Below are 17,032 nucleotides of genomic sequence, written 5' to 3'. Positions count from 1 at the left end.
TGAATCTGCCATTAAGAATGAATGGGGCAAAAATCGCCATAAATTTGTGAATTATGCGAAAACGGAAAATTTGTGGAACGAGAAAAATGTGAGCAGACGTGCCATGAATATTTGGAATAAGTGAAAAGTGGAACGGAGTGAATAGGTTGAAGTATGTGGAAGTAGTTAAGCGTCAAAAAAGTGGGCAGAAGATGTTGAATAATAATAATAAAGGACAGGAATAACAATAGTGTGAAGGTCTTCACCTTCACACTAATAAAGGACAGGAATAACAATAGTGTGAAGGTCTTCACCTTCACACTAACTAGAATTTTGCAATTTCTGGAGAAATTGCGTGTGAAGGCGAAATGTATGAATAACTTCTTCGGGGAATGCTGCCGAACGATGTTGAAACGTGTTGAATTACTTGAGAAATGTAGAATATTTGGAGAATTTGTGGCGAATTTCAAAATAAAAGATGTGAAGTTTTTGGTAAGTGGGAAGTTGTGGAATAGGTTGAAAAATGATGAACAGTTGAAAGTTGGAATGGGTTGAATCGGTTGAAAAATGTAGAAATGAGAAGGGAAAAAGGAATTGGGTGTGAATTTCAAAATAAAAGATGTGAAGGTTTTGGGAAGTTGTGGAATAGGTCGAAAAATGATGAACAGTTGAAAGTTGGAATGGGTTGAATCGGTTGAAAAATGTAGAAATGAGAAGGGAAAAGGGAATTGGGTGTGAATTTCAAAATAAAAGATGTGAAGTTTTTGGTAAGTGGGAAGTTGTGGAATAGGTAGAAAAATGATGAACAGTTGAAAGTTGGAATGGGTTGAATCGGTTGAAAAATGTAGAAATGAGAAGGGAAAAGGGAATTGGGTGTGAATTTCAAAATAAAAGATGTGAAGTTTTTGGTAAGTGGGAAGTTGTGGAATAGGTAGAAAAATGATGAACAGTTGAAAGTTGGAATGGGTTGAATCGGTTGAAAAATGTAGAAATGAGAAGGGAAAAGGGAATTGGGTGTGAATTTCAAAATAAAAGATGTGAAGTTTTTGGTAAGTGGGAAGTTGTGGAATAGGTAGAAAAATGATGAACAGTTGAAAGTTGGAATGGGTTGAATCGGTTGAAAAATGTAGAAATGAGAAGGGAAAAAGGAATTGGGTGTGAATTTCAAAATAAGAGATGTGAAGTATTTGGGAAGTTGTGGAATAGGTAAAGAAATGATGAACAGTTGAAAGTTGAAATGGGTTGAATCGGTTGAAAAATGTAGAAATGAGAAGGGAAAAAGGAATTGGGTGTGAATTTCAAAATAAAAGATGTGAAGTTTTTGGGAAGTGGGAAGTTGTTGAATAGGTAGAAAAATGATGAACAGTTGAAAGTTGGAATGGGTTGAATCGGTTGAAAAATGTAGAAATTAGAGTAGAAAAAAGGAAATTTTAGAGAATTTTGGTTGAATTTCAAAATAAAAGATGTGAAGTTTTTGGTAAGTGGGAAGTTGTGGAATAGGTAGAGAAAAGATGAACAGTTGAAAGTTGGAATGGGTTGAATCGGTTGAAAAATGTAGAAATGAGAAGGGAAAAGGGAAAAAGGAATTGGGTGTGAATTTCAAAATAAAAGATGAAAACGTGAAAATGTTGAATTTGGCAAGTTTGGGAATGTCCCCAATGTGATTTGAATGTGTTGAATGATGTGAATTTCAAACTGGAACAACGTAAATGTGAAATGTTGAATCTGCCATTAAGAATGAATGGGGCAAAATTCGCCGTAAATTTGTGAATTTTGCGAAAACGGAAAATTTTTGGAAGGAAAAAAATCTAAGCAGTGTTGCCATGAATATTTGGAATAAGTGAAAAGTGGAATGGAGTGAATCGGTTGAAGTATGTGGAAGTAGTTAAGCGCCGAAAAAGTGAGCGGAATAAGTTGAATAATAACTAGAATTTGCAATTCCTGAAGGAATTGCGTGTGAAGGTGAAGAAGTTGAATAAATATTGAAGGAATGTTGCAGAATGATGTTGAAACGAGTTGAATCGGTTGAAAAATGTAGAAATGAGAAGGGAAAAAGGAACTGGGTGTGAATTTCAAAATAAAAGATGTGAAGTTTTTGTTAAGTTGTGGAATAGGTAAAGAAATGATGAACAGTTGAAAGTTGGAATGGGTTGAATCGGTTGAAAAATGTAGAAATGAGAAGGGAAAAAGGAATTGGGTGTGAATTTCAAAATAAAAGAAGTGAAGTTTTTGGTAAGTGGGAAGTTGTTGAATAGGTAGAGAAAAGATGAACAGTTGAAAGTTGGAATGGGTTGAATCGGTTGAAAAATGTAGAAATGAGAAGGGAAAAGGGAAAAAGGAATTGGGTGTGAATTTCAAAATAAAAGATGAAAACGTGAAAATGTTGAATTTGGGAAGTTTGGGAATGTCCCCAATGTGATTTGAATGTGTTGAATGATGTGAATTTGAAACTGGAACAACGTAAATGTGAAATGTTGAATCTGCCATTAAGAATGAATGGGGCAAAATTCGCCATAAATTTGTGAATTTTGGGAAAACGGAAAATTTTTGGAAGGAAAAAAATCTAAGCAGTGTTGCCATGAATATTTGGAATAAGTGAAAAGTGGAATGGAGTGAATCGGTTGAAGTATGTGGAAGTAGTTAAGCGCCGAAAAAGTGGGCAGAATAAGTAGAATAATAATAATAATAATAACTAGAATTTGCAATTCCTGAAGGAATTGCGTGTGAAGGTGAAGAAGTTGAATAAATATTTAAGGAATGTTGCAGAATGACGTTGAAACGAGTTGAATCGGTTGAAAAATGTGGAAATGAGAAAGGAAAAAGGAAATGGGTGTGAATTTCAAAATAAAAGATGTGAAGTTTTTGTTAAGTTGTGGAATAGGTAAAGAAATGATGAACAGTTGAAAGTTGGAATGGGTTGAATCGGTTGAAAAATGTAGAAATGAGAAGGGGAAAAGGAATTGGGCGTGAATTTCAAAATAAAAGATGTGAATTTTTTGGTAAGTGGGAAGTTGGGGAATAGGTAGAAAAATGATGAACAGTTGAAAGTTGGAATGGGTTGAATCGGTTGAAAAATGTAGAAATGAGAAGGGAAAAAGGAATTGTGCGTGAATTTCAAAATAAAAGATGTGAATTTTTTGGTGAGTGGGAAGTTGTGGAATAGGTAGAAAAATGATGAACAGTTGAAAGTTGGAATGGGTTGAATCGGTTGAAAAATGTAGAAATGAGAAGGGAAAAGGGAATTGGGCGTGAATTTCAAAATAAAAGATGTGAATTTTTTGGTAAGTGGGAAGTTGTGGAATAGGTAGAAAAATGATAAACAGTTGAAAGTTGGAATGGGTTGAATCGGTTGAAAAATGTAGAAATGAGAAGGGAAAAAGGAATTGTGCGTGAATTTCAAAATAAAAGATGTGAATTTTTTGGTAAGTGGGAAGTTGTGGAATAGGTAGAAAAATGATGAACAGTTGAAAGTTGGAATGGGTTGAATCGGTTGAAAAATGTAGAAATGAGAAGGGAAAAGGGAAAAAGGAATTGGGTGTGAATTTCAAAATAAAAGATGAAAACGTGAAAATGTTGAATTTGGCAAGTTTGGGAATGTCCCCAATGTGATTTGAATGTGTTGAATTATGTGAATTTGAAACTGGAACAACGTAAATGTGAAATGTTGAATCTCCCATTAAGAATGAATGGGGCAAAATTCGCCATAAATTTGTGAATTTTGTGAAAACGGAAAATTTTTGGAAGGAAAAAAATCTAAGCAGTGTTGCCATGAATATTTGGAATAAGTGAAAAGTGGAATGGAGTGAATCGGTTGAAGTATGTGGAAGTAGTTAAGCGCCGAAAAAGTGGGCAGAATAAGTAGAATAATAATAACTAGAATTTGCAATTCCTGAAGGAATTGCGTGTGAAGGTGAAGAAGTTGAATAAATATTTAAGGAATGTTGCAGAATGATGTTGAAACGAGTTGAATCGGTTGAAAAATGTAGAAATGAGAAGGGAAAAAGGAATTGGGTGTGAATTTCAAAATAAAAGATGTGAAATTTTTGGTAAGTTGTGGAATAGGTAGAAAAAAGATGAACAGTTCAAAGTTGGAATGGGTTGAATCGGTCGAAAAATGTAGAAATGAGAAGGGAAAAAGGAATTGGGTGTGAATTTCAAAATAAAAGAAGTGAAGTTTTTGGTAAGTGGGAAGTTGTTGAATAGGTAGAGAAAAGATGAACAGTTGAAAGTTGGAATGGGTTGAATCGGTTGAAAAATGTAGAAATGAGAAGGGAAAAAGGAATTGGGCGTGAATTTCAAAATAAAAGATGTGAATTTTTTGGTAAGTGGGAACTTGTGGAATAGGTAGAAAAATGATGAACAGTTGAAAGTTGGAATGGGTTGAATCGGTTGAAAAATGTAGAAATGAGAAGGGAAAAAGGAATTGGGTGTGAATTTCAAAATAAAAGATGTGAAGTTTTTGGTAAGTGGGAAGTTGTGGAATAGGTAGAAGAATGATGAACAGTTGAAAGTTGGAATGGGTTGAATCGGTTGAAAAATGTAGAAATGAGAAGGGAAAAAGGAAGTGGGTGTGAATTTCAAAATAAAAGATGTGAAGTTTTTGGTAAGGGGGAAGTTGTGGAATAGGTAGAAAAATGATGAACAGTTGAAAGTTGGAATGGGTTGAATCGGTTGAAAAATGTAGAAATGAGAAGGGAAAAAGGAATTGGGTGTGAATTTCAAAATAAAAGAAGTGAAGTTTTTGATAAGTGGGAAGTTGTTGAATAGGTAGAAAAATGATGAACAGTTGAAAGTTGGAATGGGTTGAATCGGTTGAAAAATGTAGAAATGAGAAGGGAAAAAGGAAGTGGGTGTGAATTTCAAAATAAAAGATGTGAAGTTTTTGGTAAGGGGGAAGTTGTTGAATAGGTAGAAAAATTATGAACAGTTGAAAGTTGGAATGGGTTGAACCGGTTGAAAAATGTAGAAATTAGAGTAGAAAAAAGGAAATTTTAGAGAATTTTGGTTGAATTTCAAAATAAAAGATGTGATGTTTTTGGTAAGTGGGAAGTTGTGGAATAGGTAGAGAAAAGATGAACAGTTGAAAGTTGGAATGGGTTGAATCGGTTGAAAAATGTAGAAATGAGAAGGGAAAAGGGAAAAAGGAATAGAGTGTGAATTTCAAAATAAAAGATGAAAACGTGAAAATGTTGAATTTGGCAAGTTTGGGAATGTCCCCAATGTGATTTGAATGTGTTGAATTATGTGAATTTCAAACTGGAACAACATAAATGTGAAATGTTGAATCTGCCATTAAGAATGAATGGGGCAAAAATCGCCGTAAATTTGTGAATTTTGCGAAAACGGAAAATTTTTGGAAGGAAAAAAATCTAAGCAGTGTTGCCATGAATATTTGGAATAAGTGAAAAGTGGAATGGAGTGAATCGGTTGAAGTATGTGGAAGTAGTTAAGCGCCGAAAAAGTGGGCAGAATAAGTAGAATAATAATAATAACTAGAATTGCAATTTCGGAAGAAATTGCGTGTGAAGGCGAAGGCAGATGTTAAGTTACAAACGTTAAGCGTTAAAAATGATGAGCGGGAAGAATACAAAGGGAAAATAGATAATTGTGAAATAAATGGGAAAATGTTACAAATACATGTTACAAAAAGGTACAAATGATAAGCGTTAAAAATGAAACGTTACAAATGTTACAAAAAAGGTACAAATGATAAGCGTTGAAAATGATAAGGGGGAAGAATAAAGAGTAAAATAATTTATGACTCCCAATGTGGGAATCGAACCCACTACAGGAAACTGGCTTGGGTTGACATTTCCATTGTGTTTCCGACTGAGCTAATGAGGACCCTTCCTTCTTGCTGGTTGAATTTGGTTAATGTAATGAATGTGTTTGTTGAATGCGAATGCGTAATCAAAGTGGTGGAAATTGCTTAATGTAATGAATGTTGAATGCGAATGACAAAAGTTACAAATGATAACCGTTGAAAATGATAACCGGGAAGGATAAAGAGTAAAATAAATAATGACGCCCAATGTGGGAATCGAACTGACGCGGGTTTTGATACCACTCGGGAATGATGCTCGTGTAGTGGAATCACTTGTGTTTCCCACGAGCTAATTGAGTCCCTTACTATGTCGTGGTTGCAATTGGTTAATGTAATGAATGTGTTTGTTGAATGCGAATACGTAATCAAAGTGGTGGAAATTGCTTAATGTAATGAATGTTGAATGCGAATGTTAGTTACAAATGATAAGCGTTGAAAATGATAAGCGGGAAGAATAAAGAGTAAATTAATTAATGACGCCCAATGTGGGAATCGAACCCACTACAGGAAACTGGCTCGGGTTGACATTGCCATTAAGAATGAATGGGGAAATAAAAGGCACAAATTTGCTAATTACTTAAAAACGGTAAATGTTATGAACGCGAAAAATACTGGCAAGCGTGCCATGAATTTTTGGAACGTGTGAAAGGTTGAACGAGGTGAATCGGTTGAAGCATGTGGGAGTAGTTAGATGTCAAAAAAGTGGGAGGAATAAGTTGTTTAATAATAAAGTACAATATCAATGTGTGAAGGCCTTCGCCTTCACACAATAATAAAGGACAGGAATAACAATAGTGTGAAGGTCTTCACCTTCACACTAATAACTAGAATTGCAATTTCGGAAGAAATTGCGTGTGAAGGCGAAGGCAGATGTTAATTTAGAAACGTTAAGCGTTAAAAATGATGAGCGGGAAGAATGAAAAGGGAAAGAAATAGTTGTGAAATAAATGGGAAAATGTTACAAATACATGTTACAAAAAGGTACAAATGATAAGCGTTAAAAATGAAATGTTACAAATGTTACAAAAAAGGTACAAATGATAAGCGTTGAAAATGATAACCGGGAAGGATAAAGAGTAAAATAATTTATGACGCCCAATGTGGGATTTGAACCCACTACAGGACACTGGCTCGGGTTGACATTGCCATGGTGTTTCCGATTGAGCTAATGAGGCTTCTTCCTTCATGCTGGTTGAATCTGGTTAATGTAATGAATGTGTTTGTTGAATGCGAATGCGTAATCAAAGTGGTGGAAATTGCTTAATGTAATGAATGTTGAATGCGAATGACAAAAGTTACAAATGATAACCGTTGAAAATGATAACCGGGAAGGATAAAGAGTAAAATAAATAATGACGCCCAATGTGGGAATCGAACTGACGCGGGTTTTGATACCACTCGGGAAAGATGCTCGTGTACTGGAATCACTTGTATTTCCCACGAGCTAATTGTGTCCCTGTCTACATACTGGTTGAAATTGGTTAATGTAATGAATGTGTTTGTTGAATGCGAATACGTAATCAAAGTGGTGGAAATTGCTTAATGTAATGAATGTTGAATGCGAATGTTAGTTACAAATGATAAGCGTTGAAAATGATAAGCGGGAAGAATAAAGAGTAAAATAATTAATGACGCCCAATGTGGGAATCGAACCCACTACAGGAAACTGGCTCGGGTTGACATTGCCATTAAGAATGAATGGGGAAATAAAAGGCACAAATTTGCTAATTACTTAAAAACGGTAAATGTTATGAACGCGAAAAATACTGGCAAGCGTGCCATGAATTTTTGGAACGTGTGAAAGGTTGAACGAGGTGAATCGGTTGAAGCATGTGGGAGTAGTTAGATGTCAAAAAAGTGGGAGGAATAAGTTGTTTAATAACTAGAATTGCAATTTCGGAAGAAATTGCGTGTGAAGGCGAAGGCAGATGTTCATTTACAAACGTTAAGCGTTAAAAATGATGAGCGGGAAGAATAGAAAGGGAAAATAAATTATTGTGAAATAAATGGGAAAATGTTACAAATACATGTTACAAAAAGGTACAAATGATAAGCGTTAAAAATGAAATGTTACAAATGTTACAAAAAAGGTACAAATGATAAGGGGAAAGAATAAAGAGTAAAATAATTTATGACGCCCAATGTGGGAATCGAACCCACTACAGGAAACTGACGCAGGTTGACATAGCCATTGTGTTTCCAACTGAGCTAATCAGGATCCTACGTCAGTGATGGTTGAATTTGGGTAATGTAATGAATGTGTTTGTTGAATGCGAATGCGTTATCAAAGTGGTGGAAATTGCTTAATGTAATGAATGTTGAATGCGAATGATAAAAGTTACAAATGATAACCGTTGAAAATGATAACCGGGAAGGATAAAGAGTAAAATAAATAATGACGCCCAATGTGGGAATCGAACTGACGCGGGTTTTGATACCACTCGGGAAAGATGCTCGTGTACTGGAATCACTTGTGTTTCCCACGAGCTAATTGAGTCCCTTACTATGTTGTGGTTGAAATTGGTTAATGTAATGAATGTGTTTGTTGAATGCGAATACGTAATCAAAGTGGTGGAAATTGCTTAATGTAATGAATGTTGAATGCGAATGTTAGTTACAAATGATAAGCGTTGAAAATGATAAGCGGGAAGAATAAAGAGTAAAATAATTAATGACGCCCAATGTGGGAATCGAACCCACTACAGGAAACTGGCTCGGATTGACATTGCCATTAAGAATGAATGGGGAAATAAAAGGCACAAATTTGCTAATTACTTAAAAACGGTAAATGTTATGAACGCGAAAAATACTGGCAAGCGTGCCATGAATTTTTGGAACGTGTGAAAGTTTGAACGAGGTGAATGGGTTGAAGCATGTGGGAGTAGTTAGATGTCAAAAAAGTGGGAGGAATAAGTTGTTTAATAATAAAGTACAATATCAATGTGTGAAGGCCTTCGCCTTCACACAATAAAGTACAATATCAATGTGTGAAGGCCTTCGCCTTCACACAACTAGAATTGCAATTTCGGAAGAAATTGCGTGTGAAGGCGAAGGCAGATGTTAAGTTACAAACGTTAAGCGTTAAAAATGATGAGCGGGAAGAATACAAAGGGAAAATAGATAATTGTGAAATAAATGGGAAAATGTTACAAATACATGTTACAAAAAGGTACAAATGATAAGCGTTAAAAATGAAACGTTACAAATGTTACAAAAAAGGTACAAATGATAAGCGTTGAAAATGATAAGGGGGAAGAATAAAGAGTAAAATAATTTATGACTCCCAATGTGGGAATCGAACCCACTACAGGAAACTGGCTTGGGTTGACATTTCCATTGTGTTTCCGACTGAGCTAATGAGGACCCTTCCTTCTTGCTGGTTGAATTTGGTTAATGTAATGAATGTGTTTGTTGAATGCGAATGCGTAATCAAAGTGGTGGAAATTGCTTAATGTAATGAATGTTGAATGCGAATGACAAAAGTTACAAATGATAACCGTTGAAAATGATAACCGGGAAGGATAAAGAGTAAAATAAATAATGACGCCCAATGTGGGAATCGAACTGACGCGGGTTTTGATACCACTCGGGAATGATGCTCGTGTACTGGAATCACTTGTGTTTCCCACGAGCTAATTGAGTCCCTTACTATGTCGTGGTTGCAATTGGTTAATGTAATGAATGTGTTTGTTGAATGCGAATACGTAATCAAAGTGGTGGAAATTGCTTAATGTAATGAATGTTGAATGCGAATGTTAGTTACAAATGATAAGCGTTGAAAATGATAAGCGGGAAGAATAAAGAGTAAAATAATTAATGACGCCCAATGTGGGAATCGAACCCACTACAGGAAACTGGCTCGGGTTGACATTGCCATTAAGAATGAATGGGGAAATAAAAGGCACAAATTTGCTAATTACTTAAAAACGGTAAATGTTATGAACGCGAAAAATACTGGCAAGCGTGCCATGAATTTTTGGAACGTGTGAAAGGTTGAACGAGGTGAATCGGTTGAAGCATGTGGGAGTAGTTAGATGTCAAAAAAGTGGGAGGAATAAGTTGTTTAATAATAAAGTACAATATCAATGTGTGAAGGCCTTCGCCTTCACACAATAATAAAGGACAGGAATAACAATAGTGTGAAGGTCTTCACCTTCACACTAATAATAATAAAGGACAGGAATAACAATAGTGTGAAGGTCTTCACCTTCACACTAATAATAATAACTAGAATTTGCAATTCCTGAAGGAATTGCGTGTGAAGGTGAAGAAGTTGAATAAATATTTAAGGAATGTTGCAGAATGATGTTGAAACGAGTTGAATCGGTTGAAAAATGTAGAAATGAGAAGGGAAAAGGAACTGGGTGTGAATTTCAAAATAAAAGATGTGAAGTTTTTGGTAAGTTGTGGAATAGGAAAAAAACTGATGAACAGTTGAAAGTTGGAATGGGTTGAATCGGTTGAAAAATGTAGAAATGAGAAGGGAAAAAGGAAATGGGTGTGAATTTCAAAATAAAAGACGTGAAGTTTTTGGTAAGTGGGAAGTTGTGGAATAGGTAGAAAAAGTGATGAACAGTTGAAAGTTGGAATGGGTTGAATCGGTTGAAAAATGTAGAAATGAGAAGGGAAAAAGGAAGTGGGTGTGAATTTCAAAATAAAAGATGTGACGTTTTTGGTAAGTGGGAAGTTGTGGAATAGGTAGAAAAATGATGAACAGTTGAAAGTTGGAATGGGTTGAATCGGTTGAAAAATGTAGAAATGAGAAGGAAAAAAGGAATTGGGAGTGAATTTCAAAATAAAAGATGTGAAGTTTTTGGTAAGTGGGAATTTGTGGAATAGGTAGAAAAATGATGAACAGTTGAACGTTGGAATGGGTTGAATCGGTTGAAAAATGTAGAAATGAGAAGGGAAAAAGGAAGTGGGTGTGAATTTCAAAATAAAAGATGTGAAGTTTTTGGGAAGTTGTGGAATAGGTAAAAAAATGATGAACAGTTGAAAGTTGGAATGGGTTGAATCGGTTGAAAAATGTAGAAATGAGAAGGGAAAAGGGAAAAAGGAATTGGGTGTGAATTTCAAAATAAAAGATGAAAACGTGAAAATGTTGAATTAGGCAAGTTTGGGAATGTCCCCAATGTGATTTGAATGTGTTGAATGATGTGAATTTCAAACTGGAACAACGTTAATGTGAAATGTTGAATCTGCCATTAAGAATGAATGGGGCGAAATTCGCCATAAATTTGTGAATTTTGCAAAAACGGAAAATTTTTGGAAGGAAAAAAATCTAAGCAGTGTTGCCATGAATATTTGGAATAAGTGAAAAGTGGAATGGAGCTAATCGGTTGAAGTATGTGGAAGTAGTTAAGCGCCGAAAAAGTGAGCGGAATAAGTTGAATAATAACTAGAATTTGCAATTCCTGAAGGAATTGCGTGTGAAGGTGAAGAAGTTGAATAAATATTTAAGGAATGCTGCAGAATGATGTTGAAACGAGTTGAATCGGTTGAAAAATGTAGAAATGAGAAGGGAAAAGGAACTAGGTGTGAATTTCAAAATAAAAGATGTGAAGTTTTTGGTAAGTTGTGGAATAGGAAAAAAAAAGATGAACAGTTGAAAGTTGGAATGGGTCGAATCGGTTGAAAAATGTAGAAATGAGAAGGGAAAAAGGAAATGGGTGTGAATTTCAAAATAAAAGACGCGAAGTTTTTGGTAAGTGGGAAGTTGTGGAATAGGTAGAAAAATGATGAACAGTTGAAAGTTGGAATGGGTTGAATCGGTTGAAAAATGTAGAAATGAGAAAGGAAAAGGGAATATTGTGAATTTCAAAATAAAAGATGTGAAGTTTTTGGGAAGTTGTGGAATAGGTAGAAAAATGATGAACAGTTGAAAGTTGGAATGGGTTGAATCGGTTGAAAAATGTGGAAATTAGAGTAGAAAAACGAAATTTTAGAGAATTTTGGTTGAATTTCAAAATAAAAGATGTGAAGTTTTTGGTAAGTGGGAAGTTGTGGAATAGGTAGGCAAAAGATGAACAGTTGAAAGTTGGAATGGGTTGAATCGGTTGAAAAATGTAGAAATGAGAAGGGAAAAGGGAAAAAGGAATTGGGTGTGAATTTCAAAATAAAAGATGAAAACGTGAAAATGTTGAATTAGGCAAGTTTGGGAATGTCCCCAATGTGATTTGAATGTGTTGAATGATGTGAATTTCAAACTGGAACAACGTTAACGTGAAATGTTGAATCTGCCATTAAGAATGAATGGGGCGAAATTCGCCATAAATTTGTGAATTTTGCGAAAACGGAAAAAATTTGGAACGTGAAAAATGTGAGCAGACGTGTCATGAATATTTGGAATAAGTGAAAAGTGGAATGGAGTGAATCGGTTGAAGTATGTGGAAGTAGTTAAGCGTCAAAAAAGTGAGCGGAAGTTGAATAATAATAATAACTAGAATTGCAATTTCGGAAGAAATTGCGTGTGAAGGCGAAGGCAGATGTTAATTTACAAACGTTAAGCGTTAAAAATGATGAGCGGGAAGAGTAGAAAGGGAAAATAAATTATTGTGAAATAAATGGGAAAATGTTACAAATACATGTTACAAAAAGGTACAAATGATAAGCGTTAAAAATGAAATGTTACAAATGTTACAAAAAAGGTACAAATGATAAGGGGGAAGAATAAAGAGTAAAATAATTTATGAAGCCCAAAGTGGGAATTGAACCCACTACAGGAAACTGGCTCGGGTTGACATTGCCATTAAGAATGAATGGGGAAATAAAAGGCACAAATTTGCTAATTACTTAAAAACGGTAAATGTTATGAACGAGAAAAAAAGTGGCAAGCTTGCCATGAATTTTTGGAACGTGTGAAAGGTTGAACGAGGTGAATCGGTTGAAGCCTGTGGGAGTAGTTGGATGTCAAAAAAGTGGGAGGAATAAGTTGTTTAATAAAAATAATAATAAAGTAGAATAACAATGTGTGAAGGCCTTCGCCTTCACACAACTAGAATTGCAATTTCGGAAGAAATTGCGTGTGAAGGCGAAGGCAGATGTTAATTTACAAACGTTAAGCGTTAAAAATGATAAGCGGGAAGAATGAAAAGGGAAAATAAACTAGAATTTTGCAATTTCTGGAGAAATTGCGTGTGAAGGCGAAATGTATGAATAACTTCTTCGGGGAATGCTGCCGAACGATGCTGAAACGAGTTGAATTACTTGAGAAATGTAGAAAATTTGGAGAATTTGTGGTGAATTTCAAAATTGAGAGTTTGGAATATTTGGTAAGTGGGAAGTTGTGGAATAGGTATGCAAAAGATGAACAGTTGAAAGTTGGAATGGGTTGAATGGGTTGAAAAATGTAGAAATTAGAGTAGAAAAATGAAATTTTGGAGAATTTGGTTGAATTTCAAATTTGGAATTTTGGTAAGTGGGAAGTTGTGGAATATGTAGGCAAAAGATGAACAGTTGAAAGTTGGAATAGGTAGAATCGGTTGAAAATTGTAGAATTTAGAGTAGAAAAACGAAATTTTAGAGAATTTCAAATTATTGGTAAGTGAGAAGTTGTGGAATAGTTAGGCATAAGATGCATGAGCTAAATGTTGAAACGGGTTGAATTGGTGGCAAAATGAATAAGTTAGAAAGGAAAAACGCTGTTAAATGACACTGAATGATGTAGACATGAAGTGGGATTGAGCTGAACCTGTTGATGTTGGGACAATACAAATAGGTTAAAAAAATTTGGAAACTGCAGGTGAATATGTACATTTTAGAAAAAGCAGTAAGCAAGAAAACCAATAAGCGAGTAAAAACAGTACATACGCAAGAAGTATTAGTCAACAAGAAACAGTCAGCAAGATAACTACTAAGAATCAAATCTGAATCTGTTCTTATTAGGCATAACAACATCTGCATGACAACATAACGTCCACCAGGTGTCAGTGCTGAGTGACAATTATTAGGCATGAGATGAACAGTTTAAAGTTGGAACATGTCGAAAAAGACATTCCTGTCCACAAAGCCCAGTGGAAAATAAGGATGCTGAGGCCAAAGATACTGCTGCTTTGACGTTGGGGATGTCTGGATAATCTGCAGTAAAATCAAAAACACCAAAAATAAATCCTCTATCCACATTAAAAGTAAAATAACATAGTTTATTTAAAAGTTGACAGAATTACATTGCATGTCCAATGAAAAAATATGCACATCTCTTGAAACTTGTTACAAATGTAAGGCTGTGTGTGCAATTGTTACAGACAGAAATGATTAAGACAGCTCATCCGCTATGCAACATATTTATTTTCAGCGTCCTCTGCTGGCAAAAATACATATTGCACTTGGGCGCATGCATTTCTTCCTCTAAATAGAAAACAAACCTTCCTATAAACCAAAAGTTCTGGGGAGGCAAGTGGCACATAATGTTGATCTTTCATTTATCAATGTATGCAAACGAATGGTTTTTATGTATTATCTATCCATTTACCTGGTCGTTTATTACACCCAAAATGTATAATAGCTTTTTCTATACGATAGACATCCATTGTACATTCTCATATTAACCTTGAGAGGGTTTAAAAAAATATTTACATACCATCTTTGTCGTTGCCTGATGGATCTGTCCAGGTTCCCCCTTGCTTAGTTGTGCGTTTTTTTGTTCGTGTCCACCGTGTTGCTTAAGGTGAGACATGGACAATGAAAATGTGAGTCGGCAGACAGTGCATATTTTCCTCACACTTTTTGACAAATCTATTTTCTGATTCACTGTCCACTCGGCAAGTTTGAAACTTGTGTGCTTTTTTTAGTAATACTTACCCCCTTGCGGTCGCAGTAAGTGCCTGGAACGCGTCCATGCTGCTGAGTTAACTTCTGCAATCTACTTTGTGGTGCCACCGCACATGAGATGATCGCATTCCGTATTGTTTTCTATGTTCTTTGGACAGCAGGCCAAAGAACGCTACCGTAAATTCTATCTATCAATCTAGAATGGGAAAACATGCGACATCTGAGAAACATTTTCGAAATAAACCATAGTATTCCAGAATACTAAGATAAAGACAGCAGAAGTTACAAATATCCCAAAATAAGGCATGGGTAAAATACCATTACTATAGATTAAAATAGATTAAAATCATATACTATACATTAATACCATTAACTACACATTGAAACAATATATTTGCAACTGTATTTGCTATAAACAAAATAATAAACTGGGTCACCTAAATCGACGTTGCCTCTCTCTCTCTCTCTCACGTGTAACGTCAGTGTTCCAACTTGGTGTCGTGGAGCCACGCCAGCATCTCTGGTTGCAAGTCGAAGAGGCCGGCCTCTGAGGGTGGTCTCTATAGGGGGCAGATGTTGATGAAGTGGTGAAATATATTATCATAATGTAATAAAAATGAATAAAATAAACAATTATTATTTTGTGCATTTAACTTTAAACTTTAATAGTAGAACATTTTAAACAGAACAAACAAGTAACACAAAATACAAACAACAGAACAAAAAAAAAAATTTACCACAAAAACCCCTCTAGGGGAAGATTAGGGCCATCGGGGAATTTTTGGTTCCACTCCTCTAATGGAACCATTCTGGTGGCATTGGTGGCGTCCACAAGCTCCACCTGTTCACCTTTGATTTTAAAGCCCACAAAGCGAAAGGGCTCTTCTTCCAGTTCCTGCGCAAAGAAATTTCATGACAATTTATGTTTGAAACACCACGAGAAAACATGATGGATGGATATGTATGTATGGATGGATGGATGGATGTATGGATGGATGTATGGATGGATGGATGGATGGATTGATTGATGGATGGGGTTGGGTAGGTAGGTAGGTATGTAGGTTGGTTAGATATAGATATATAAACAGACAGACAGACAGACAGACAGACAGACAGACAGACAGACAGACAGACAGACAGACAGACAGACAGACAGACAGACAGACAACTGTATCTGAGACAATATCCTACAAAGTTGGTGATCCAGATTTTGAGAAAACTCCTAAAGCATGAATCTGACTTCAACCTTAATGATGATGAGCCACTGATAGCAGTGCATCCCAAGTAAATAACAGTATTGATTCAATTGAGAACACCTTTGTTTATACACATAAAAAACTGCTTGCTTTAGGTACCTTTTATTACAGTATTTTCTGATGATGTTGTCATGTGTGTCATGGACAGCCGCTGTCCAAGTTTGACATGGAAAAAGTTGGTTTCGCGCCATGTGAGGACCTTAATTTCTCTTTGATCCTGTAATGAAAATGTCAAATTAGTACTAGTTGTTGAAATGTGGATCTAGGCTTCAATTACTAAGGCAACATGATGCCCTAAGGGACCTTACTCAGGTGAAATGAGAGTGTGACAGATATCTTTACTGAGACTCTCTCTCTCTCTCTCTCTCTCTCTCTCTCTCTCTCTCTCTCTCTCTCTCTCTCTCTCTCTCTCTCTCTCTCTCTCTCTCGCGACACAATCAACAGATTAGCATTAGCAATACGGTATCGCAATACAACAACAAAAATCTGCTATAAAACTGCTCCTCAACCAATTGTTTCTTTGCAATTGTGATTGCAATACCGTAATTATTCTAATTATCGCCCAAATTCTAATAACCGCCCTGTGTGTGTTAGCGATGGCATAAATAAAACATTGATACCTCTAATTATCGCCCATGCTGCTAAAAAAATCCCCCCAAAACTTACGTTTTCCTCCGCGACCACATGCCGACGTCATTGCGCAAGTTTAAATATGACTGATTTGACAGCGCGTTGAACGTCCCTTTTAAATTGTTTTTCTCCATAAACTATGATACAATTACACTCGTCACTCCGCAACAATATCCTCACACAATTACGTTCTCGGGGCATGGGCTCGAACAAGACGATCGCGTTAATATGACGTGTACAACACGTGATGCGCGACGGTAGCGTGTCGCATCGATGGAGCGTCAATTGACGCACCCCGCTGTTAGAGGTAGCTCAAAACAGCCGCTGTCCTCGTGTTAAGAACACCAGTGAGATACTACATAAGGAAAATATACATATTATCGCCTTTAATTTGGAGGCCACAACGTGAAACGCTTCTTCCAGTTCCTGCGCAAAGAAATGTTTTGACAATTTATTATGGGTTTAAAACACCACGAGAAAACATGATGCATGGATGGCAGACAGGCAGACAGATAATAAACGTAAAACCTAAAACAATTCGATTAATTTCATGACCATAATCACAACCACAATG

General features: G+C 35.8%; 1 long non-coding RNA gene across 1 annotated transcript; it reads right to left on the bottom strand.

The window, feature by feature from the left end:
• Nucleotides 1-13,545: 13,545 nt before the first annotated feature.
• On the bottom strand, nt 13,546-14,998 carry LOC133150954 (uncharacterized). The gene is made up of 3 exons (XR_009713837.1): nt 14,603-14,998; nt 14,382-14,462; nt 13,546-13,879 (listed from the first exon to the last, which is right to left on the bottom strand). It is a non-coding gene; the product is annotated as an uncharacterized LOC133150954 (long non-coding RNA).
• Between the last annotated feature and the right edge of the window lie 2,034 nt (nt 14,999-17,032).

Source organism: Syngnathus typhle, linkage group LG3 (genome assembly GCF_033458585.1).
Source record: "Syngnathus typhle isolate RoL2023-S1 ecotype Sweden linkage group LG3, RoL_Styp_1.0, whole genome shotgun sequence".
NCBI classification, from domain to species: domain Eukaryota; kingdom Metazoa; phylum Chordata; class Actinopteri; order Syngnathiformes; family Syngnathidae; genus Syngnathus; species Syngnathus typhle.
This window is presented reverse-complemented; position numbering and strand designations above follow the sequence as displayed.